General features: G+C 45.0%; 1 pseudogene; it reads left to right on the top strand.

Annotated features, from left to right (window-relative positions):
• LOC138733801 (ras-related protein Rab-4B-like) overlaps positions 1–21,630 on the top strand; it is a 34,802-nt pseudogene extending 13,172 nt beyond the window's left edge.
• Positions 21,631–24,387: the final 2,757 nt, after the last annotated feature.

Here is a 24,387-nt window from a genome sequence, read left to right as displayed (position 1 = left end):
TCATATACAAGCAGACGTCACCAGATTTGAAATTATACAAAATTTCTTAGGGTTCGCATCAAAAACTTCTGATGTTTTGCCGTTCTTCTTCTGTGTTGGAATTTGTTGCTCTTTTGGATTTAGACACATAATCCAAATTTCAATGAACTGAATGCTAGTATTTATGCTTACTTCCAAAGATCAGATCAGATCAGATCAGATCTTGTCACCTTAAGGAGAGGGACTGCTGTATTGATGTCCCCGTGTTAGACAGATTTCCACCTGTTGTTGGCTGAAGTTCACCAGACTCTAGATAGAGAACATTTTCTTGCCAATTTAAATTCCTGTGGTTAAAAAATAGTCATATTTCTTTGCTGTTAACGAATATTATGTAATTTTGTCAGTGCAGAAGTTGGGGTAAAATTAAGACCAGTGTTCTTGGTTTCCCATCTCTTAGCAAAAGATCTCAGCAGATGGTTGCTTGCAAACTTCTTACCTACTTTTTTCTTTGGAAACAAAAAATTGAGGGCAGTGTGGCAGTGTGTTCAAAGGAGAATCTCATGATGGACATTTATTTGTTCATTCACTCCGATCTGTTTCTAAGAGTCTTAACTCAGTGTTTAGTACACAGTTTTAAGGAAAAATATTGGGCAAGACATTTTGCGCATTTTATGAAGGATCGTTTAGTCAAATATCACTTTACTAATAGGGTTTTTAAACAGTTCAGGTTATTTGCTGTAGGAAAGGTACTCCTTTCACAGCTCCATCACTATTAAGAAGACAATATCCTGCAAGTATTTAAGAAATGCTCGCTCTTTCTTTTGCTTTTTTCCAGCTGCTCCTGGTGTTCTACATGAATACTCATTAGTGATTCTGGAGATGGACTTGCTGTCTGGAACCTACCTCTTGGCAGTCTTATTAGCCTGTGTTGTATTTCAGTCTGGCGCACAGGAGAATTATTATACCGTGCGGGAAGAACTGCCTGAAAATGTCCTCATTGGCAATTTGCTCAAGGATCTTAACCTAACACTGGACCCAGATGTGCCCCTTTCCTCACCGCTACAGTTCAAGCTTGTGTGTAAGACTGAGGATGTACCATTAGTACAGGTGGAGGAGAACCCTGGTGAGATATTCACAACTGCAAACCACATAGACCAAGAAAAGCTCTGCTCTGGCATCTTTAGTGAGAATCGCTGCTTTTATGAGGTGGAGGTTGCCGTTTTGCCCGATGAAGTTTTCAGACTGGTCAAGATCAGATTCCTAATAGAGGATATAAATGATAATGCCCCCCTCTTCCCCTCAGCAGTTATTAACATCTCTATCCCTTAAAACACAGCAATTAATTCTCGCTATTCTGTCCCATCTGCCATCGATCCAGACATTGGTGTGAACGGTATTCAATATTACGAACTCCTTAAGGTGGGTTTCTTCCCTTTTTCTGTGTTACTGTCTGTGTTACTGTCTCCCCATGACTGTTGCCAGTCCTCATCAACCCATTGGAAGTATGAAGCTGTGTACCACGACAAGGATACACTGCAGATACCTGGTTTGAAGTGCTAGTCTATACCCGTGAGTGCATTCTAGTGCATTGTATCTTCACTTTGTGGAAAGCTGTTTGATACGCGTATGTCTGTCTGTGTAACAGTATGAGGAAACATGCATGTCTTCATAAACTCTCCTCCAGCACTCGAAGTGTTTGTACACTTTGGCTAACAGTTGTCTTAGACCATTAAATATGTGTTCTTATTGCCACCAACATGGCAGTGCCAAGTCCAACCGTATTTTGCACTGTTTGTCTCCTTCTTGCATGACTGCTGGATTTGAGCAGTAGAGCTTAGCCCAGGAACTGATGTGATGCTTGTCTCTATAGTGATGAGCTGTTCCAGAGTGAGAAAGAGTTCAGTTGTCAAAGCAGCTTTGCAGTATTTGAGTGGGCGTAATGTCTGGGCAGGAGAAAGTCCAAGATAGGCATGAATGCAAGGATAGCAGCGCCAGTGGCCTTGTAAGGGCAGGTATTTCATATTCTTGCTTCTTCTACCCTTTCTAGCAAGCGGCACGAGTACTTCAATTAGGGAACAAAAGAATAACGTACAAACATATGGTGTGTAAGAGTGTATGATTGATAAGTAAAGGATAACGTTAATTTGAATTTACTAAGCAGAGAGTTCAGACCAAGAAAGGAACTTAGCCTAAAACTGGTGGTTATGTGAGAAGCTGAAAATGTCTACTTTCCTTGGAACAGGGAAGCGTTTGGTAGTTTAACTGCTCAGCAGCCAGTCTGACACCCTCATTACTGGCTGGAAGAATATAGGCTATAGGAGCCCATGCATTTCCTAAGTGACTTGATAGCTAACGTTCACCAATATCAGTACTTAGTAGCAATTTAATAAAAACAAGGTGCTGCCTTATTTTAGCTCTTTTAAATTGCTTGCAACCTGAAGTAGTTGTGACAGTGTGGATATGAACTAGTGACAAAGACATAAAAAGACATAAAAATCTCTTTAAGAAAATTGCATCCCACTGGATAGTTCTGGTTATCTACCTAAAAAAAACCCAAACAACCCACATATGTCTGTCTTCTCTCAGTGTAGCTTAGGAATTTAAAACCTTTGAAGAACTTACTGTAAAGTTTGAGGTCTTTGTAGTAAGCTCTTTAAAACTTTTAAATTCCTAGGTTATACAGAGAGCGGGCAGATCTACGTGTGTAATTTTTTTTTTTTTAGGCAGCTATCCAGAAGTGTCCAGTAGGATGCAGTCTGCTTTATTTTAAATGAGTATCTGGGGAATGAATAACAGCATATTAAATAAATAACAGTAGGAGTAGAAAATAATAAAAAAGTCAGGGCTACAGACAGAATGTGGCAAACTAATACATGAGAGAAATGTGCTGTTATTCCAGGAAAAGGGAAAAAAGAAAAAAAAAAAAAGGAAATCAGCAAAATTAGGAGTCCCTGGGACTGAGTGCTCAACCACAATAGCAGTCTTGCTTTCTGAGTTTATTTTTGGACTGTGTATTCAGAAACAGAATGTAACAGATCAGCAGAATGATAGCATATTTGTATCACACTAGTGGGAGATCATCTAAAATACAAGCTACAGCTCTGTCCTGAAAGCAGTGTAGGGCATAAGGTTTTGCCTAAAGATGTGATGTGAGATGAGGTGATCTGTCAGAGAGCCAGGTGTGCAAATAACTTTCAAAAAAACGGTTTTTGAATTAGGGGGGAAAAAAGGGAAATATGAAGAAAAGTGCCAATGAAAAAAGGCTTTTGCCACATAAGGGAAAGGTAGGTGCTGTGGGTGAACACACACTGGTATGGACTGAAAGTTCTGAATTCTTGCGCTAGATTTGCCACAACCAAAATTATTTGTTAATCGCAGCCCTATAGACAGATCTTCTAAATGGATTGATCGCATTTTTCTCTTGCATGCCTGTTGGTCAGGTACTTTTTGGCCTTTAAATAAACCAGCAATTTCACATACCTTGTAAAGTATCTGTAAAACCAAAAGGAATTTTATGACAGCCACACAGTGTTTGGAATAGTAATGTCCAGGTGTTATCCATTGGTAGTTTTAACACTGTTAATAACAAAACTGATCATGTAAAAAGAGGGATGAAAAAGCAGTAGAAATGAAGGAGTCTGGTGAGCAGGTAATGAACATAGCAGATACAAAGATCAATCTGTCCCCGGAGAAGAACAGGGAAATTAAAAAGGAAGGGAACAGTGGTGGTGCCTGAGAATTCTTTCCTGGATAGCACTTAAATACTAGGTGAGAGGGTAATAGGCGCCCAAGGGTAGTGATGCTTGCCTTTTCTCCCAAAACACTCTTCTCGCATGTTATCCTGTGCTGTTTCAGGGTTATGCTCTGCTGTCTTCTGGTCTGTGTTTACCTTTTCCTTCCTTTTATAATCAGCACACAGAAAAGTGGGGAAACACCAGCACGTGAACCTGCTTTGCCTTCTGAACAGGACGAGGCTAGCAGTGTTGTGAGGAATTTTTGGAAGCACCAGATATGAAGATGACGGGCAGGGCAACATGCTTGGAGGATGGCAGAGGAGTGGGAGATGATAAGATATACAAGTCATTTCCTAGAAGCCCAAAGGATGGCGCTTTAGTATGTGTGTGGCAACAGTGTGAAATGTGTTGCTCTACGTTTGAGATTAAGTAATAGGAAATTGACAAGCTGTGCAATGAAGAGAACAGTTAAATTGCACTTCGTAAAAAAAGTTTAACTAAAATGTGCCTGTTGTCTGTGTGTAGCCAGGCCTATTTTGCTAGAAGGTAAAGAGATTTTTGCCCTAACAATTTCTAGAAAAGAGTGAACTTCTCACTGTAGGTTTAAAACACATTTTCAGCAACTCTTTTCAGCCTTTGTTCTCATCGGGAAGGTAACATTCATGTGTTACAGCATTTCTCCACTTTGTTACACTTAATTTAGTGCCCCAGTCAAAGTCTGGGAAAGAGGTTTAATATAGTTGTTGTATTCAATTTCCTTTGCAAAGTAGATAACTAACAATAAAGTCTTTTAACTGTATGACAGATGTTCACATTATTTTAATCTCCTGCTTGTTTCTAAAAATCCTTTTAAAACAGAAAAAAACAACATCATAAAAAAGGTGTTCTTGTGTTTTGGGTTCAGCACTACTTGGAAGTTTTGTTGCATGTGATTTGATATATTTAATGTAAGAGAGTGCTTTAGCTACCACCCAAATTAGCATTTGGGTATTTTTTGCCTGCCAGCGTTTTCTCAAAATGTACCTCAATAGAAAATAACTTTATATGTAACTGACTGATGGTACTGCAACTTTGAAACTTTTCAGACAGTGAATCACAGACACCTGGAATGCAGGAACTCTTAAAAAGAGCTCTAAAAATAGCCTCTGCATTTCTTCTTTTAAGACTTACTTAGGAATTGTGTGGAGAAGAAGTTCTAAGACACTTCTGAACTGTACTTCTTGTTTCCTTATTTAGTAAAGGAGTCGCAACGATTTGTAGCTATCTCCCACCCAGCCAATGTGATAGCACCAGGAACTGACCAAGAGTTGCTCTGGTCAAAGTTTGCAAATATTGAATTATTTAAAAGCACCGATGCTTTAACATTACATGAGGTTCTTTTTTACTTTTCCTCATAGAAAAGAGGGTTTCAGGGAAACAGTCACGCAAGGCATCTTGCTGTTACCCAAAGAAATTGCTGTGCATAGCATTATAAAAGATTGCGTATCTGTGCTAAGATGCCCAAAACTGACGATGGATAGGATGACGTTAAGGATTTGAATGGCAAGAGGTGAACAGTGTTTACTATGAACAAGGCTAGGAAGGAGATATGATTTAAAAATAAAAAACATTTGGAATGAGAAATAGCTCCAAGACCAGACTGGGCAGAAAAACAGCATAGCACTGATAGTAGGAGATGACAAAAGGGGCAGGTAAGACAGATAATGAAGCAGTTCAGGGAAGGAAATGGTCAGGTGAAAGAAGAATCATTTTGTCCTAGTTGAGGTAATTACTTAAAGTATAAATTGAGAGTGATAGTGAAAAAGAGAGACGGGCATTCATAAAGAGAAGTATTATGTTAAAACAGCAGGATGCAAGAGTAAATTTTAAATTGAAATAAATTGTTAATAAGCTGTGATTTCTGATTAAGGATAAATCTACATATACTGATGTTCTGGTTTAACCCTGGTAGGCAGCTAAGCTTACAGGTCTTTGTTCAGCTCCTCAGGGCATTCACATTGCTTACATACTGATGTAAAAAGTACATTGTGTCTGGCAATACCACCGCAGTGTTAAAAATACTTACATGCTGTTGTTGATTACACTGTTTCAGTATGCTTGTATTTGAGTTCAAGGCAAGCTAATATTTAGTATAACCTGATTAATGCAGTTAGCATTTACAGGTGTCACAGGCCTCTGCTTTGATTATGAAGATTTTAGTGTGAAGCATTTCTGTGTTCTCTTAGATGTTGAAAAAAAGGGGGCTGTTTCAGAGCAGGTTTTGAATAGAATTCCAGCTTGGAGCACTGTAACGGAAAGCCACATGCATAGTTCCAAACGGATTCATATAAGCGCATGTTTTAAATTAAATTCCTTTAATTGATTGCTTAGCATTTCTTGTCACCTAGGTATACCATAAACAGTAGATATTCCATAGGTGCAACAATACCCAGTTATCAGTGGACTTCGACAGAGTGAAAGTGTAACTCTATTCTAACAGAGCAGAGTGGGTTTTTTTCTGTGAGCTAATCCTGTGTGCTAATAAGTTGTTGCTCTAATCTGTTGCAGTTTGGGGGGAAATTAAATTGATATTACTGCTATAGTTTGATTAGTCTTACCTATTACAGCAAATTTCCTGTATTTACTTATCATCAGAAGCAGCTGGTGCGTTCCTTCTAGAATACTATAATAATCTTTTTGTAACTGTCAATTCATACCTCTGTAACCTGACAAAATAGATTCTTACTCAGTCTCACAACACGTCAGTCTTGCCTCTGATGAGGAGAGTTACCTCTTGCTACTGTAAATCATCTCTTGTGATGTCTTTCAATAGAAGCGTTTCCCTTCTTTCTGATGCAGTTTATCAATTCCATGACCCGTGGAAGATGGAGATCACAAATCTTCATCAGACTTCAAGCCTGCTCTTGCAACTGGGTTATTTCTGAGCCTCGTGGTAGTTCTGGATCAAGTAACTAATGTCACTGTGAAAATCAAGAATGGAAGGAAGTATGGTTTATGTAAAATGAAAGGTAGTTAAATCAAAATTACAGAGTGAGACTAGATTTGTAGTTAAATCATAACCAGAAAGTCATATTAATAAAATCATTATTGATAATCATATCATAAGCAATGATACAAATTTCGTAGTCAAATTCACTATCAGTACGGAAGCACAAACAGAACTTTCCTATAGCTTGTTTGTGCTTTAGTGTTACCCCAGTACTGAGTACACAGGGAAGAAAGGAAGGACGCACTGGACATCCACAGGTGTTTACTAGCTCACCTTCACTGTCCCAAGCATCAGCTGCCTAAACCTCTTATTTCTGTCCTTTTTCATGCTTCCATTTCTTTAAGTGAAAGCTGAAGCAGCAACCCTCACTTGCACTCTCAAACCATGTTTGAATGAGGGAGCATCTCACTGCTAATCATACTGGAATTAATGTGGGTGATTCTTCTATGTAGGCTTCGGCAGCATGAGAGGACAATGAAGTGGTATATTGGTCCTTTAAATAGGTCACAGAAAGCCTGGGGTGGTTGTTATCAACATCTGCCTTCTGTGAAAAAAATGCCAAGATAGAGCTTTTTCTACATGTAAACATACATTTATTAATATTGCCTGGTCTTACTAAACATTGCAGTCAGACACTAATGAGGTGAGGTAAATTCCAACTTCATTCCTCTCCCCTTATGAAAAATTATTTGTAAATTTATTGTAACCCACTGGCACCAAAGTACTTTTGCACTTTGTAATTTCTTTCTTATTAGCAATCCTTTCTATTAATTGTGTAAGAGGCATATGGCTGAATAAAAGAGATTGCTATTCAGGATGCCAGGAATTTTCATTTTATACTCTTCGATGTGCTCAGGAAAATACATAATTCAGATAGGAAAATTCCTGACTTCCTGAGAAGAAAACAACAATAACTTCTCAGTATTTCTTTCCTGCCTTTGGGGAAAGGCTTATCAGTCAGTGATATTTCAAAATGGACACAAAAGCAATAATCAGTTGCATGCATGTTGATATCCCAGATAACAGAAGTGCTTGGGTATTCCACCTAAAACTGAGAAGTAATGATTTTGTTAAATCCTGGATTTGTCAGTGCTTATAGGAAAAGTGAAAATAAGTTGCATGATAAAAAAACATTTGAGGGTTGGATTTTTTTTCCTTCCTTTTTCCTTTAGAATAAGATTTGGAGTTTCTGCTTGAATGGGAGGGTGGCTTCTTTTTCTTTCTTCATAGGTGAATTAGCCTAGGAATTTCATTCATCATAACTTTGCAGGACAGGTTACCTTCCATCCTTATTGTAATAGCTCATATAGATTATGTTTCATATATTTGCATAACAGTACCATGTCTTCTTTCTCCTTTCATGTACAAGCATAGATGGGGAAGGTAATAGATTTAGGGTGCTCAAAAATGGATTTAGGAAGGAGTTGCACTCCAGTCAAGCCCTAAGGTCATCCTCTTATGCCTGTAATTTAATAAATATGGAGAGTTGGACATGTTGTCTCTCCAAGGTAACTTTTAGCTGCCCTTCAGAAGATGGAGGTTTTCTAGGACAGACAGACTGTCTTTTGAATGATGCTGAGTAATTTTTTTACTAAATTTACAGTGGCAGTGGGCAGTAGGTCAGGACTGAAACACCTTTCCCTTTCTCTGTTACTGCTGGAATATCAGTGTGTTTGTTTAATGTTATAACATAGCTTCATTTTTTTCACGTGGGTGAAACCTCTCCTAGTCTTTTCCACTGAGACGTGGATAATTACCATTGGAAGTGACAAGAATTTCAGCAGTCCCTTGAAAATGTACAAATACTTCTTGCAGATATGGCCAACTTCACAAATAGACATTGATTGTAAAACTTAGTTCCTTTGATATACGTTTGTAGAGGTTGGAAGGGCCATTGCAGATTTCTGCTACATCTTGATACACCTACCTTCCAATTTAGGATTTTTTATTCTGTTGGGTTTATTCTGACGATGAAGTAGTAATGCGCAGCACAGCAGGTCTGGATTAGAAAGTTCTTCAGCTACAGGGAAGTTCAGGTGTTAGTAAAAAGGCTCACTTCTTTTGAAAGAGTCTAAAACTCGCAGAGTCTAAAACTACTCACAAATACGTAACGCTTCTTACCTATTATGTGGTTTAGTTAATGTTGTCCTTAATACTGTTGTGTAGTTTCAGATGCCGATTCCGTAAAGCTCTGTTTGGGAAAAAAAGCCTTTTTGGTCAAGAAACCTGAAGTCAGTTGGTTTCAAGATGACACAACGGTTTTAGTTTGTCCTTTACTCTAAAAATAAGTTATTGAAAAGAAAATATATTTTAAGAAGCTAATGGGTTTCCTTTCACTCAGGCTTTTGTCTGATAATTGCAATTAGGCCTAATAATAGCTTTGTTTCTAAACTCATTTTATGCAGTAATCCTCTCCCCCTGCATTTCTGGCTTGTTCTTACATGTACACCAACCTAACCTACCCTGCATAACTTTTGTGTCAGCACCTTCCCATAAAAGAAACCTGAATTGAGCCCATCCAATGAAGATTTAGGTGTGCACAACAAGTATTTGATAAATGCTTTAAAGAACAGATTAAACGACTTAGGACGTGCTATGTTTAGGTGACCCCTTCTGTTTTTCTTGACAGAGGAGGGGAAAAAAATCTGTTAATAAGTTGTAAAAGTTCCTAATGTTAAATAAATCCTAATGTCAAAGATAAGAAGAATTTTCTTGTTACCAGTTTCCTTATGATGTAAAAGATATGTTAATGTAATGAGGAATAGTTCAAATAGAATGGAATAGAGAGTTTAACCAGCTTTCACTTCAAGTAAAAAGTAATTGGATCCCTTCCACAATTTCTGCTGTCTAGGTCAGGTAGTTTGGGGTTCATGGATAACATAACATGAGCTGAAATTAGCCATAAAATGATATACAGAAACTTGAGGGATGCTTACGAGTGCTAGGTGACATCCCAAAATCTCGAAAAGCTCTCCTGCCAATAGGAAAGGGACAAGTAACTTTCATTTTGATCTATTTTTCTGTTATAGGAAAATGTGAAAGGTGGATTATAAATACTTGTAGGTAGAATTCTTATCTCTTACATTTGTCACTATCCTTAGACATCTAATGACGTATATTTGCTTCTCACTGTTTTCCACTTGCTTACCTTCAGTAACATAAGGAATTAAAAAAACCCGAACCAAACAGCTATTCGCTTTACGTAACTCCCTTACCTCAAAATCTTTTTACATCATAAGACTGTTTGCATAGTTTTATGATGTAGATCAACATCCACCTTCTTACAAAGCCCCTCACATTTCTCTGTTTTTCATACTATCTGAAACATCAATGTATATACTCCTAAATGAGAAAATTTTGTAGTAGAATAAAAACTTTTACACAGAAGTAATGTCTCTGGAGAGATTTGGACAAATAAGTGGTCATCTGTGAACATTGTTTTGAATAAGTCACTGGGTCTTGTTTTTAAAGGGGGAAATACTGATTTGCATTCTTACAGCTGTGAATTGGTGTCTCTAGGTAGACCAAACTCTGCTACTGACTGGTGGTAGTGAGTCAAGAGTCTAGGTAATTGCTTCTTGTTGGTTGATACAAGGCTCCTTTAGGGTGGTTAATGGCCTTGTTACTGTAAAACTGTCAGGTTCCATTATCCTGACATAGCTTTGGGGGATTGACTGAAGACTGGAGGAGAAAGTCTTGCTTCCAGGCATGGTAAGTTCAGTGAGTTAGGGTGAGGGACAAGTTGGTGTATTGTTTTGCATTAAAGGCTCTGATTTTCACACTAGCTGTCATGAAACAATAATATATAACTTAGCATATCTCTGTGTGGGGAGGATGATAGACTCAAGCTGGAAGGCACAGATCTGTCAAATGGAGATCTTCACTTCATCTATCTTAGATGAATATTATCTGTTGCTGTTGTCCAGACAGATCAGTATGCTAGATAGCACAGATGTGATGATGCTTTCTGAGCATAATAGACTAAGAATTTGTTTATATAGTCCTCTTGAAAACATGTGTTTAGACAACACTTATAAATTAGTATTTTCCCAAAATATATTGAGTAAAACCTTTGGTTTTATTTATATGGAAAGAAATGGTTGGACTCGATGATCCGGTGGGTCTCTTCCAACCTGGTTATTCTATGATTCTATGAAATCGCCAATTATACAACCTATAACACTCTCCACAGTAAAGCACAATAAAAGCAGTAAGAAACCCCCCCATGCATCTCATGGAACTGCAACTATGCAGTGCCACACCAAGTTATAAAGTATGTTGTATTTTTAAGCAGTGACACTGAAGTATCCTCAAGTGAACACTGAATTTTTGCTTACTATACAATGACATTGTAATGCACCTCTGAGGAAAATTTACAGGAAAAATACAGAAATAAATGTTCAAAATCAGTTAACTCGTATTTCATGCTCAACTGAGTTTTCCAAACCTGTCTTAATTTTGGTTTGTTTGGAATACTTTAAAAATCTTTACAGATTGCCCAAATTTCTAAATTTCTAATTGCCAGAATTTCTAATTTTTTGCATCCATATCGACTACAGATGTGAAGTGTATGTCAGAAATAGTTTTCCATATGACATTGTATGTTACAAGTTTTAAAGTTAGCTCAGTCATTAAATGAACTCTCTGAAGTTCATTGAAGGTTTCACGTAAGCAACAATATACTGGAAACTTCTTTTTGCTCTTTTCTTAGATGCAGGCGATGTTATCTGGAGAACAGGAGTTTTTTAATGTGCTTGTTTGGGTTGGATTAGCTGTATCTTACGAGCTATTTGTAGGAATGACACAAATCAGTACTGATAGCTCAAAATAAGTCTGGCTTGAGAGAATTTGAGACTTGTGAGGGTTTATGAAACGTGTAAATGTAGTGAAAAAATAGTTTTACAAGTACAACAATATGAAGCTTAATTGTATTTTGGGCGTCTATCATGAAAAGCTTTGAATTAGGTTTCCAGCAGACTGCATGCAAATCTTAAAAAAAAATTCTATTTATTCTTACAATTAAAAGTTCCAAGTTAATAGTGCTTACCTTTTTCACATAGACATGCAAGAGTTATATAGTCCCTAGTTTTTTCAAAATGTTCAGTGAAGAAAAGCAAAAATAAGGGTGAATGATAATATTTACAAAACTTTCACTTTTTTCTTTTGTCCAACTCACTTTTCTATGACCTCTGTTTTTTGGAGGGATGAAAATTTCCAATGTTTAAGATAGGTTTTGGAAACAGGAGAGGTAGTTTCATTTGTCCTCAGTTTTAGTTCTCATAAAATACACAATTAAAATATTGAAGAAGCTTTTGAATAATAATGTGCTCTTTATTTTATTTCTCCTTTTAGCTTACTAATATTGGATATTAGTGATAGAGATATGAATAATCTTAGTTGTTTTCCCACAAAAAAATCTTTATGTAAAATTTTTCTTCCTTTAAAGAGGAGGGAGAGGGAGAAGAAAAAGGTAAGTCCAAAATCATATTCTTTTGGCTATCAAAGAATAAATTGAGTGTCAACCATGGATTCTGGCACTTGACTGCGTTAGTATGGTTATTTTTATTTCTGAAAGAAAGGTTTATTACAAAGTAATCTATATTCCCTAGCCCAGAAATGTAATTGGTCTGAACACTGAAGTCCCGTAGAGCTTTTGATGCTGGGACATATAGCAAAGACCATTTCAGACAATTTTAAAGAAACAAAAAGAAACATTGGTTAAAGGAATGAATTCTGAGTCATCAGCTGTCAGTATTGAAATACATTTTTCTCACATTGTGCTATAATTGCTGGCTCTATTAATGTGAAGTGTATTTTTGCTTTGGTTATTGCTGATGTTCCAAAGTCAAATCCTTGTATTTTTTTCTCTTTGCTTTATCAAGCCAACTGACATTTTCTGGTTAGGTTTTGGTTTTTTTCCTCTTTCTTTTGAGCCAAGATGTTCCTCTGTGCTTTTCAGAATGGGATATTATATGGCTTTTTAACTTTGGGATTAATCTTTCTTCTTAATTTTAACCCCAGCTGTATAATTTTCATTCTCATTCCCATTAGGGACTTCTCAAACCTATTTGTTGTAGCCCATTTAAAGGTATAAACTAAATATTAGCCTCTGGTTTCTTTTCACCATCCTGTTTCACGTGTAGCCTCAAAAATATTATTGTGGCAGTTCTTTATTAGTATTTTCCATTGGCGAATTCACCTTTGTATGGAAAGCCAACACGAAGTATGAATACCATAATTTGAAAGTCAATCTTACAAATAGACCATAAAAGATTGATAGAACTTTCCGGCTTTCCATCAGTGTTGCACACCTTTATTGTTTCCTGTAAGTGAAAGGCAGGTCTTGCCAAACTAACCTGTTCACCTTCTATGACAAAGTGACTCGGCTGCTGGATGAGGGAAAGGCTGTGGATGTGGTCTTCCTGGACTTCAGTAAAGCCTTTGACAGTTTCTCACAGCATTCCGCTTCGGAAACTGTCAGCCTCTGGGCTGGAGAGGCGCACATTCTCCTGGGTGGAAAACTGGTTGGATGGCCGGGCCCAGAGAGTGGTGGTAAATGGTGTGAAATCCAGCTGGAGGCCAGTGACAAGTGGGGTTCCCCAGGGCTCAGTGTTGGGTCCAGCCCTGTTCAATGTCTTTATCAATGACCTGGAAGAAGGCATCGAGTGCACCCTTAGCAAGTTTGCGGACGACACTAAGCTGGGTGGAAGTGTCGATCTGCTGGAGGGTCGGGAGGCTCTGCAAAGGGATCTGAACAGGCTGGACCGCTGGGCAGAGTCCAATGGCATGAGGTTTAACAAGGCCAAATGCCGGGTCCTGCACTTGGGGCACAACAACCCTATGCAGTGCTATAGACTAGAAGTCTGGCTGGAAAGCTGCCTGGAGGAGAGGGACCTGGGTGTCTTGGTTGAAAGCCGACTGAACATGAGCCTGCAGTGTGCCCAGGTGGCCAAGAAGGCCAATGGCATCTTGGCTTCTATCAGAAACGGCGTGACCAGCAGGTCCAGGGAGGTTATTCTCCCTCTGTACTCAGCACTGCTGAGACCGCTCCTTGAATCCTGTGTTCATTTCTGGGCCCCTCACCACAAGAAGGATGTTGAGGCTCTGGAGCGAGTCCAGAGAAGAGCAACAAAGCTGGGGAAGGGGCTGGAGAGCAGGCCTTATGAGGAGCGGCTGAGAGAGCTGGGGTTGTTTAGCCTGGAGAAGAGGAGGCTGAGGGGAGACCTCATTGCTCTCTACAACTACCTGAAAGGAGGTTGTGGAGAGGAGGGTGCTGGCCTCTTCTCCCAAGTGACAGGGGACAGGACAAGAGGGAATGGCCTCAAGCTCTGCCAGGGGAGATTTAGGCTGGACATTAGGAAAAAATTCTTCACAGAAAGGGTCATTGGGCACTGGAACAGGCTGCCCAGGGAGGTGGTTGAGTCACCTTCCCTGGAGGTGTTTAAGGCACGGGTGGACGAGGTGCTGAGGGGCATGGTTTAGTGTTTGATAGGAATGGTTGGACTCGGTGATCCAGTGGGTCTCTTCCAACCTGGTTATTCTATGATTCTATGACTCTATAGGGGGTCTGTAGGGTCTCTGGTGGTTGTATAGGGGTTCTAGGGACCCTATGAGGGGTCTGTATGGGTCCTATAGGGACTCTATGGGCCCATGGGATTTGGAGACCCTTTGGGCTCCTCTAGCTTCTGGCAGGCACCAAAATGAGGCTAAAAATGCTGATTTTGGCGCTTTTCCAGGTGGGGTTGGAAGGGAAAATGGCAGGAATTGCCCCAAATCATCTTCTTTTTTCCCCTTTTTCTCCTCAGGTTTCCTCTTCAAATTCATTATTATCGGGGGGCACGGGCAACGTGACATCCAGCCTGCTGTACAGATTCATCCGAAACAAGTGTAAACAGGGCATTTTGGGGCATTTTGATGGTTTGGGGGGCATTTGGGGGCATTTTGGGGGAGCTTTTTGGGTTATTTGTGGCATTTGGGGGAATGTTTGGTGTTTGAGGGAATTTTATGGTGTTTTGAGAGTGTTTTCAGGTGTTTGATGGCTATTTGGGGTGGTTTGGTGGTATTTTTTTATCGTTTTGGGGTATTTTTGAGGCACTTTTGGGGTGTTTAAGGGAATTTGGAAGCATATTGCAATCCTTTCTTCCTCCATCTCATCTTTTCTGCAGTCAAACAGGATTGCAACCCCAAGATCAGGATGGGATTTTGCTCTAAGTTGGTCAACATTGGTGAAAAGATGGTGGAGCTCCAGATCTGGGACACGCTTGGTGAAGAGCAATACAGGTAGGGGAAAACCAAATCCTTCCCAGCGGCATCCGATGGCATTTGGGCTTCTCTTATTGTTCAAAATGGAACCTATGGAAACCTGGAATGGTTTGGTTGGAAAAAAGCCTGGAGATGATTGAATCCAACCATCCCTGTCCACCTCTAAACCATCTCTGAGCATCTCATCTCCCCGGCTATTGAACCCCTCCATGAATGGAGACTCCATCGCCTCCCTGGGCAGCCTCTTCCAGGGTTTCACTGCCCTTCCACAAAGGAATCATTCTTGATGTCCCATCTGAGCCCCTCCTGGTGCAGCTCCCTCAGCTGCTCCTCCTAGAATTTGGTCTCCAGACCCTTCCCACCTTCTCCAACTACGCTCAGCATCTCCATAGAATCATTTGGTTGGAAGAAACCTTTGAGATCATCGAGTACAACTACCCCTGTCCACCACTAAACCATCTTTGAGCACCTCATTTCCCCAGCTTTTGAACCTCTCTGCCAGGGCTTCACCAGCCTTCCCATGAAGGAATCATTCCCAGCATCCCAAACCAGAGCCTCCGAGTCCCCAAACCAGAGCCTCCAGGTGGTCTTCTCCTACCCATTACTTCCTCCTCCTCTTCCTCCTCAGGTCAGTAACCAGGAGCTACTACCGGGGCACAGTCAGCATGTTGCTGCTCTATGACACCACCAGGTGGGTACATAAATCCCAAAAAAACTTTGGAATTGGGAAAAATCAGGGCTCGACCCCTCCTTTTTTTCCCCAATTCCAGCCAGGAGACGTACAACACGTTGACTGACTGGTTGACGGACATCCGTACACTCACCAGCCCCAACGTCATCATCACCCTCTGCGGGAACAAGAAGGATTTAAATGCCCATCGGGAAGTGACCTTCTCGGAAGCTGCAGGCTTCGCATAGGAGAATGGTGAGATGGAAGGGAGAAATGTCGGCTTTAATTAAGAATTAACGATGGTGGGAATTAATAAGGTGGTTGTGCTTCCCAGGGCTCTTGTTCTTGGAAACCAGTGCCACAACAGTGCAGAACGTGGAAGAGGCGTTCCTCATATGTGCCTGGGCCATCCTGGACAAGATTGGGTCAGGTACGGCGACGCCAGATCGGTTTTGTTGGGATGAGGGAGAGGGGTTGGAGCCTGAGGATGGAGAGGTTGAGATCCTGGAGAAGGTTTTGGATCTCGGGACTGGAGATTTTGGATCTTCTGGGGTTTTTTTTTGGATCCTGAGGATGGAAGGTCCCGTTTTCTCCCCACAGGCGAGCTCGACATGGACAACATGGCCTCGGGGGTCCAGCAAAACGTTGCCTTGCTGCAGCAGGTACACCAACTGCAGGATGCCCCAGGCTCCTGCTGAACCCAGTGAGATGCCACCTCGACCCCGCCAAAACCTCCCTTTTCTCTCTCTTTTTCTCACCCCCCCAGGTCCGCCTGCCTCGCCAGAGCCCTCCCACACCCCACAGATCCAGCGCTGGTTGGGTTTGGCCAAGGTGGCTTGGTTTGGCCAAGGGGGGGTGTGGTGTGTGTGTGTGTCCCTGTGTCCCCCCCCAGCTCCAAATTGGGTCAAATCCCCCTTCTTTAATGACACACACCCCCCTTCGCAGTGCCACCGGCAATATATTTTGGGGGGGGAGGGGGAGTGGCTTTATAGAGGGGGGGCTCCTGCTTTGAGGAGAGGGGGGTAAAGCCCCCCCACCAGCCATGCTTGGATAGGGGGGTGCCTTTTTTTTGTGATGGGCCCCCCCATTTTCCATTCCCAATGTGGATTTGGGGGGGACACCAGTCATTAACCCTCCCATCACTTTTGGGGGGGGGGGCTGGAGGCTTCACTCCCTGCCCTGGAACCTTTTTGCCCCCCTTTTCCCCTCCCAACCCCCTCGGGGGGGGTGTCCCCAGTTTTCTACCCCCAAAACCCTTCAAGGGAGTGTCCCCAGTTTTCTCCCCGCCCCTCCACCCTCCAAACATCTCGGGGGAGAGTCCTCAGTTTCTCCCCCTGCTTCAAATGTAGGGGCAGCGTCTCCCATCGGCTCTGTCGGGTGTGGGTGTGTGTGTGGGGGTGTGTGTGTGATGTTTCTGGTTCTCTTCATGTTATTTATTGCACTTACCAGGTATGGGGGGGTGTCCCAGGGCTTTCTCTCAGCTGTTTGTTTGGGGTTTTTTGGCTTTTTTTTTCTGGATCAAGTCCAAAAACAACACCAAAACCTCCAACCAACAAGGAAAAAAAAGAGATTTTTTTTTTTCCCTCCCTTCCAGGATGTGGAAAAAAACATGTTTCTCGTACATAAAATGTTCATGTTTTCCAGCTCTCGGCTCTGTTGCTTCTTTGACCGGGGGGGAAGGATGGGGAGGGAGTGTTGCAGTCAGGGCAATCCACGACACATAGAAGTTGTGGGCCAAAAGACCATCTTTATTGATTTTACAAGACTTTTTATACCACTTCCCAAGCTGCGTGTCCATGCACGATTGGTTTAGCTAAAGACCGACGGTTCATAATTGGACGACTCCTTCTCAGTTGTAACTTCATAATTGGGTGATTCCACCTGCGGCCTGGCAGCTTCCTAATCTTGTTTACTCGGCTCTTCTTGGTGCCTTCCAGCTTCTCCAAGGATACACGGGCATCTATTCAAGGCCAATGTTTAAGTTCACACACTCCAACTCCTCAGACCAGCTGAGGTTTCCCACAAGGGGGCAACTACCTGCCCTATATACCCCCCTGTTTTGAGTGTTACTGGGGAGACCCCCCCAAGCCCCCCCAGGACCCTCTCAATCCTCCTAAGACCTCCTCCAGGACCCTTTCAATCCCCCTAAGACCCTCCCAAACCCTATAGAACCCCTGTAACCCTACAGGACCCCCCAAACACCCCCCAGCCCCCTACAGAATCCCTATACCCCTATAGGACCCTCTACCCCACATAGGACCCCCCACCAGGCCTCTATAGAACCACTATATCCACATAGGACCCCTTCCATACACTCCACACCAGATTCCCCCCAGTCCCCTATAGAACCCCTATACTGCCATAGGTCCCCCCCAAACACCTCCTTACCCCACACAAGACCCCTCCAACCCCCTATACTCCTGTAGGGCCCCCCCCCAGACACCTCCTTACCCCACACAGCACCCCCCCACAGGACCCCCCCCAAACCCTCCAATCCCTGTCCCGCAGGGGATGGTGATGGCACTGAGGTTGCTGCACCACATAGGGGGGCCACCCCCTTTTTCTGCCCCCCCCTCCCCCCATGGGCATGATCCCACCTCCCAGCATGGGCCCCACCGCTGTCCTGCCAGGCCAGCTCCCCGCTTTGCAGACCGTGAGTACACCCAAAACCCACCCCAAATGAGCCAAGCCCCCAATTTTTGAGGTTACGGGGGGGGGGGGGGGGGGGGGGGGCTGATTTCAGAGGATGCTGCTTTTTCACTCCCCCCCCAGCTCTCAGAAAACCCCCCCAACCACACCTTGTTCCTCACCAACCTCCCGGAGGAGACCAACGAGCTGATGCTCTCCATGCTCTTCAACTAGTGAGTGGAGAAGGGTGCTCTGTGAGGATTCTAGGGGGATGCACGTGGGTTCTGGGGCCATCCAGGTGAGGTTTGGAGGGATTCATGGGGATTTTGAGGGTTTTGGGTGGCCCTGGAGGGATTTGGGAGGGCTTGGCTTAGAGGGGTCCAGGGGGTTTTGGGGGCATCCAGGGAGGTTTGGAAAGATGCATGGGCATTTTGAGGGTTTTGGGGGGCCCTGTAGGGATTTCAAGGGCATAGCTTTGTTTCGGGGGGTTTCAGGGGGCTGTGAAGGGATTTTGGGGGGCTCCTCAGCAGCTATGGGGGCATCCAGAGGGATTTGGGGACATCCATAAGGATTTTGGGGAGATCTGCAGGGATTCATGGGGATTTTGGGGTCCCTGTGGGGAATATGGGGCGACTTGGCTAAGATTTGTAGGGCTCCTCTGCAATTTTGAGGGGACCTGTGAGGATTCTGGGGGGATTCATGGGTGTTTTGGGGCCTCTGTGTGGATATGGGGCATGTCAAGGGGTTTGGGGGGGAGGCTGGGTTGGATTTGGGGGTCCACTTGACCCCTTTCCTCCCCTTTTTTCCACATTCCTGGGGTTAAAGGGCTTTATGGGGGGTGCATGGATTTGGGGGAATCTTGGGGCTCTGTGTGGTGTTTGGGGGGGGTGAGCAGTTTGGAGGGGCTAGGTGGATTTTTGGGTTCCCCTTCACCCCTTTTCCCCCATTCCTGGTGTTCAAGGAGTGTTTGTGGGGTGCTGTGTGTTGATTTGGAGTAGTTTTGGGACTCTGTGGGGTGTTTTAGAGGGGGCTGAGCAGTCTTTTTGGGGGGCTGGGGGTATTTGGGGGGGTCTAGTTTGGATTCTGGGGCCCCCTTCACCCCCTCTTTTCCACATTCCTAGGGTTCAATGAGGGTTTTTGGGTTGCTCTGTATGTATTTGGGGGAGTTTTGGGGGGCTGGGGGTTTTGAGGTGGCCAGGGTGGATTTTGGGGTCCCCTTTTTCCTGCCCTTTTCTTTTTCCCACCTTTTCCCCCCCCTTGTTTCCATATTCCTTGGGTTCAACAAGATTTTTGGGGTGCTCTGTGTGGATTTGGGGGAGTTTTGGGGCTCTGTGGGATGGTTTGGGGGTGCTGAGCAGTTTTGGGGGGGCTAGTTGGATTTTGGGGTCCCCTTCACCCCTTTTTTCCTCAGATTCCCAGGTTTCAGGGAGGTTCGCCTCATCCTGGGGTGCCATGACATCACTTTTGTGGAGTTTGAGGGTGAGGTGCAGGCAGGGGCAGCCCACGAGGCCCTCCAGGGCTTCAAGATCACCCAGAGCAATGCCATGAAGATCTCCTTTGCCAAGAAGTGACCACCCCCCCCCGAGCCCCCAAAACCCCCTGCCCCCTTCCAAAGGCAAGTTTGCCCTGAGGTGGCCAACCCTTCCCCCCCCGCCTTTTTTTAAACCCCTTATTTGGCCCCCACCTATCTCTTTCCCCCCCTTTTTTTGGCCCACACCCTTTTTACCTCCATTTTTTGCCATCATCCTCCTTTTTACTGCTCATTTCTTAGTGTCACCCCCCTTTTTCTACCCCCATACCCTTTTCACCCCCCTTTTTGGCCCCCACCCCTCTTTTGACACCTCTTTTTTTGCCCCCCACCCCTCTTTTGACACCTCTTTTTTTGCCCCCATCCCTTTTTTTAACCCCTACTCCCCATTTTTCCCCCTTTACTTAAGCCACCCCCCTTTTTTACTCCCCTTTTTAGCCCCCACCTGGCATTTTTTTTGCCTCCAGCCACCTTTTTACCCCCCCCTTTTTTTAAGGCCCGCTCCCCTTTTTCTACCCCTACCCCCCTTTTTTGACCCCTGCCCCTCCTTACCCCCTCTCCTTTTAGCCACCCAATCTCTTTTTGTTTTTACCCCCACCCCCCTTTCTTGGCCCCCAACTCCAATTTGCCCCCTTTTCTTTGCCCCCCAGCCCCATTTTACCCCCCCTTTTTTTCCCATCACCCCCCTTTTTACCACACCTGTCTTTTTTGCCCCTTTTTTATCCCCACCCTCCTTTTACTCTTTTTTACCCCCCCATCACTTTTTCAACACCCAGCCCTCTTTTATACCTCACTTTTTGTGAACCCCCACCCTTTTTACCCCCCTTCACTCCCCTTTTTGCCCCCGCCACACAGGGGAGTCCAGGCCCCCCCCCCCAGCATTGTACCCAGGGTCTCTCTGCAGACATTGCACTTACAGCAACAACCCCCCCCCCAAAAAAAAAAAATTACAGCCCTCCCTGTGTTCCAGGTTGTGTTTGTGGGGGTGCAGGGGGGGGTTACAGGGCCAAGGGGGTGGGGTTTTTTTAGTAGGGCAGGCATGGATTTAGGAGGATTTAGGATTTTTTGGGGAGGTTAATAGATAAAAATAGGAGAGATTGGGGGGGGAACATAGATAAGGGGGTCTTTGGAGGGGCTCATGGGGCCAAATGCGGGGGGAATGGATTGGGGGGGGGCGGCGGCGGCATCCTTGAATGAGTGAGATGTGGGCGGGCAGAGTTTAGGACCCAGCTGCCCCGAGTCCCCTGTGACCATGCCCCGCTCCCTGCTCCACCTCCCCCTTTCCTGGCGAAAGGGCTCCTGCTCTGGCACACCCTCTCACGTGCTGGCAGCTCCCGGCCCCTGCACAGACCCGTTAGTGCCTCCTCAGGTGCTGCCACCTAGTGGAGGCGGCGCCGCCATCTCCCCTCTGCCACGCCCCACCCCGGCCCTGGTCCCTCAACTTGACTTTCAGATGGCCAGGAGACAACCTCAGCAGAAAAAAAAACCAACTCTGTCCCAATCTGCATTCGTCTCTTTTTTTCCCCCCGCAATTTTAGTCTCCTGGTCCCTGGAGTTCGTTCGTTCTTTTTCTGTTCCTGCAAATGCCTTGCCTTCCTTTCTCTTTTTCCATTCCTCTTCCGGTGTCTGTGTCAGGCCACCTTTCCTGTTCATGTACGGACACACTTCCGGTTTCTGTTCGCAATGCGCCCCCTCCCCGCTCCAGGCTGCAATCCCGCTCCGCGGCCACGGCACGGCAGCACTGAGTGCCCGCCCCATTCATCCCGAGCTCAGGGATCCCAGCCAACGGGAGCACTCGCTGCAGTCCCGCCCCCCCGGCTGCTCTGCCGCCGCTGATTAGCTGCCGGGATCTGAGTGACATGCGGCTCAGCCAATGGGGTAAGAAAGTAGGGGGTAGGCGCGGCTTTTGAAAGCCGACGGGGCAGGGGGATCTTTAAACCCTCGCTGCAGTGCCGCTATGTGGCCACGACGCGGCAGCACCGAGTCGGGCAAAGCTATTTTTGCCACTATTCCCATTTTTACCGTTTTCTCCCCTTGTGGGATCGACCCCGACAGGCGCCGAATCGGCCGGAGCAGCAGCTCCCACGGCGCTGCCCGCACAACCCTCACCCGCTGCCGGGCTCCGGAGCATCGCAGTCCGTGCGTGCCTTCCCTCGGGCCGACCCCCAGCGAGGCACCGGCGCTTGGCTCCGGTTCTGCTGTGGAGACATTTTACAGGGAAGAAGGACTCGATGCTGTGGGCCTTGTTGATATCGAGCAACTCTGACAAGACCTTGAAAGAGAGAGCTGAGACAAAAACAAGAGCTAGTTTGGTGGGAAGAAACACCAACTGAGAGAAAAACAAAAGCAGAAAGATATCAGAGTTAATTTTAGTGTAACGTGTTTTTTTAGCATGCACAGTTGTTTAACCAATAATATGTTAATAATAGCATTATGGACAGCTACCTTTAGCCAATAATACGCTGTAGATAGCCTCGTGGACAGCCTGTTATGTAACCCAAAAGGATATATAAACAAACAGCTAACTCAATAAAGTGTCTTTGACCCATCAGATTGAAGTCCATGCTTTAATCCCTCCATTCCGTGGCGCATGGGCAGCCCCATGGCGAGCAGGGCTGCGCTAATGGTTACAGCTGCAGCCGCAGGCTCCGCTCTTCCTGCACCGAGGGGACGCTTTCAGACCCCTCTGTGGTCAGGAAACCTCACTCACCTTAACCACTCTCCCTCCAAGCAGAAGCTGAAAGACAGAGGTGGCACTTCCAGAGGAACGGCCGCAGCTTCCCCCCGCTCCCGCACACCATCTCCAGATGACGGAAGCCGATCCAACGGGAGGCACTTTGGCTGTGAAATATGGGCAGGCTCGAGAGGAAGAACTGACCCGCTGCAGGAAAACACATGGAATTCCAATCTGACACGAGGGGACTTCTGAAGCGGCAGATGCATCAACAGCAGGAACATTCCCCTGCCAAACATGTGCATGCCATCACAATCCAGCACGCGCCCCTGGCACACCCATCCGAGTCATTCAGCTGCCCGTACAGCAAAGTAGGCTGCCAATTCAGAGCCTGCACTGCACGGCACGGCGCTCCACATGCCGAACCCTGGCTTGCAACACCATCGCCACACGCCCCAAACAGCCTCTGCCACCTTCTTCTTTCTTTGCTTCAGACACCAAAAAAGCAAACCACACATGGCATCCAGCAACCAATCGAAAGCTTTAATGCAGACAACGCTGGTTTACATGCGGTTCCTATGGCTTCCCTGCACCTGGGCAGAAGAGGCCAAAGGGTCCTCAGAGACAGACACGCTCTTCCCAGTCACGCAGCAAAGACTGGGACAGAGGGTCCTGGCGAGGCCGCGCCTTTGGCCTGGGCACAGGCAGGAGAAGGAGAGGAATCCGCTTTCCCACGTGGTGCCAAGGAGAGAGATCTGTGAGAGGAACACACAGAAAAGAACGTTAGCCAGGTGATGAGACGAGGTGGCCCTCGGCCCTGAGACAAAAGCGCTTTCCTCCTCTGCTCATAGAATCACCAGGTTGGAAGAGACCCACTGGATCATTGAGTCCAACCATTCCTATCAAACACTAAACCATGTCCCTCAGCACCTCGTCCACCCGTGCCTTAAACACCTCCAGGGAAGGTGAATCAACCACCTCCCTGGGCAGCCTGTTCCAGTGCCCAATGACCCTTTCCGTGAAAAACTTTTTCCTCGTGTCCAGTCTAAACCTCCCCTAGCAGAGCTTGGGGCCATTCCCTCTTGTCCTATCCCCTGTCACTTGGGAGAAGAGACCATCACCCTCCTCTCTACAACCTCCTTTCAGGTAGTTATGTTTCCTTCTCTGACCTTCAAACCCCTGCAGACCCCATGCTATAGCCCACCCAAAGAAAGCTGAGGAGAGAATCTCCTTCAAAATAACGGCCAAAGTTTTCACTCGTCCCCCTGAAAGGAAACTGCAAGGAACGGGAGGACTCGCCAGATGGAAAGCAGTGTCACCGGACCAAGGTTCGGAGATGTCCAGAGAAAATGTGATTCATTTTAACAGTTATTCTGTCAGACGTACTTGGTAAAAAAGACAAGTGAAACCAAACTGAACCTTACCCAGTGTCAACTCGTTACACTAAGATGTTCTAAATCACACCCACGTGACAGGCCAGCAAAGAAAAGCAGCCCAGGCGCCCTGCTTTTTATCTTCCTTTTGAGGCACAAAAGGCTCCCCGGAATGCCTCTTCTGTTGCCGGGGTCAGACCTGCAATGCGCCAGCTGGCAGAATCATAGAATCACCAGGTTGGAAAAGACCCACCGGATCATCGAGTCCAACCATTCCTATCAAACACTAAACCATGCCCCTTAGCACCTCGTCCACCCGTCCATCAAACACCTCCAGGGAAGGTGAATCAACCACCTCCCTGGGCAGCCTGTTCCAGTTCCCAATGACCCTTTCTGTGAAGAATTATTTCCTAATGTCCAGCCTAAACCTCCCCTGGTGGAGCTTGAGGCCATTCCCTCTTGTCCTGTCCCCGCCACTTGGGAGAAGAGGCCAGCACCCTCCTCTCCACAACCTCCTTTCAGGTAGTTGTAGAGAGCAATGAGGTCTCCC

The sequence above is a fragment of the Phaenicophaeus curvirostris genome (genome assembly GCF_032191515.1).
Source record: "Phaenicophaeus curvirostris isolate KB17595 chromosome W unlocalized genomic scaffold, BPBGC_Pcur_1.0 scaffold_34, whole genome shotgun sequence".
In the NCBI taxonomy this organism is placed as follows: domain Eukaryota; kingdom Metazoa; phylum Chordata; class Aves; order Cuculiformes; family Cuculidae; genus Phaenicophaeus; species Phaenicophaeus curvirostris.
The sequence above is the reverse complement of the archived record's forward strand: the minus strand, read 5'-3'. Positions and strand labels throughout refer to the sequence as shown.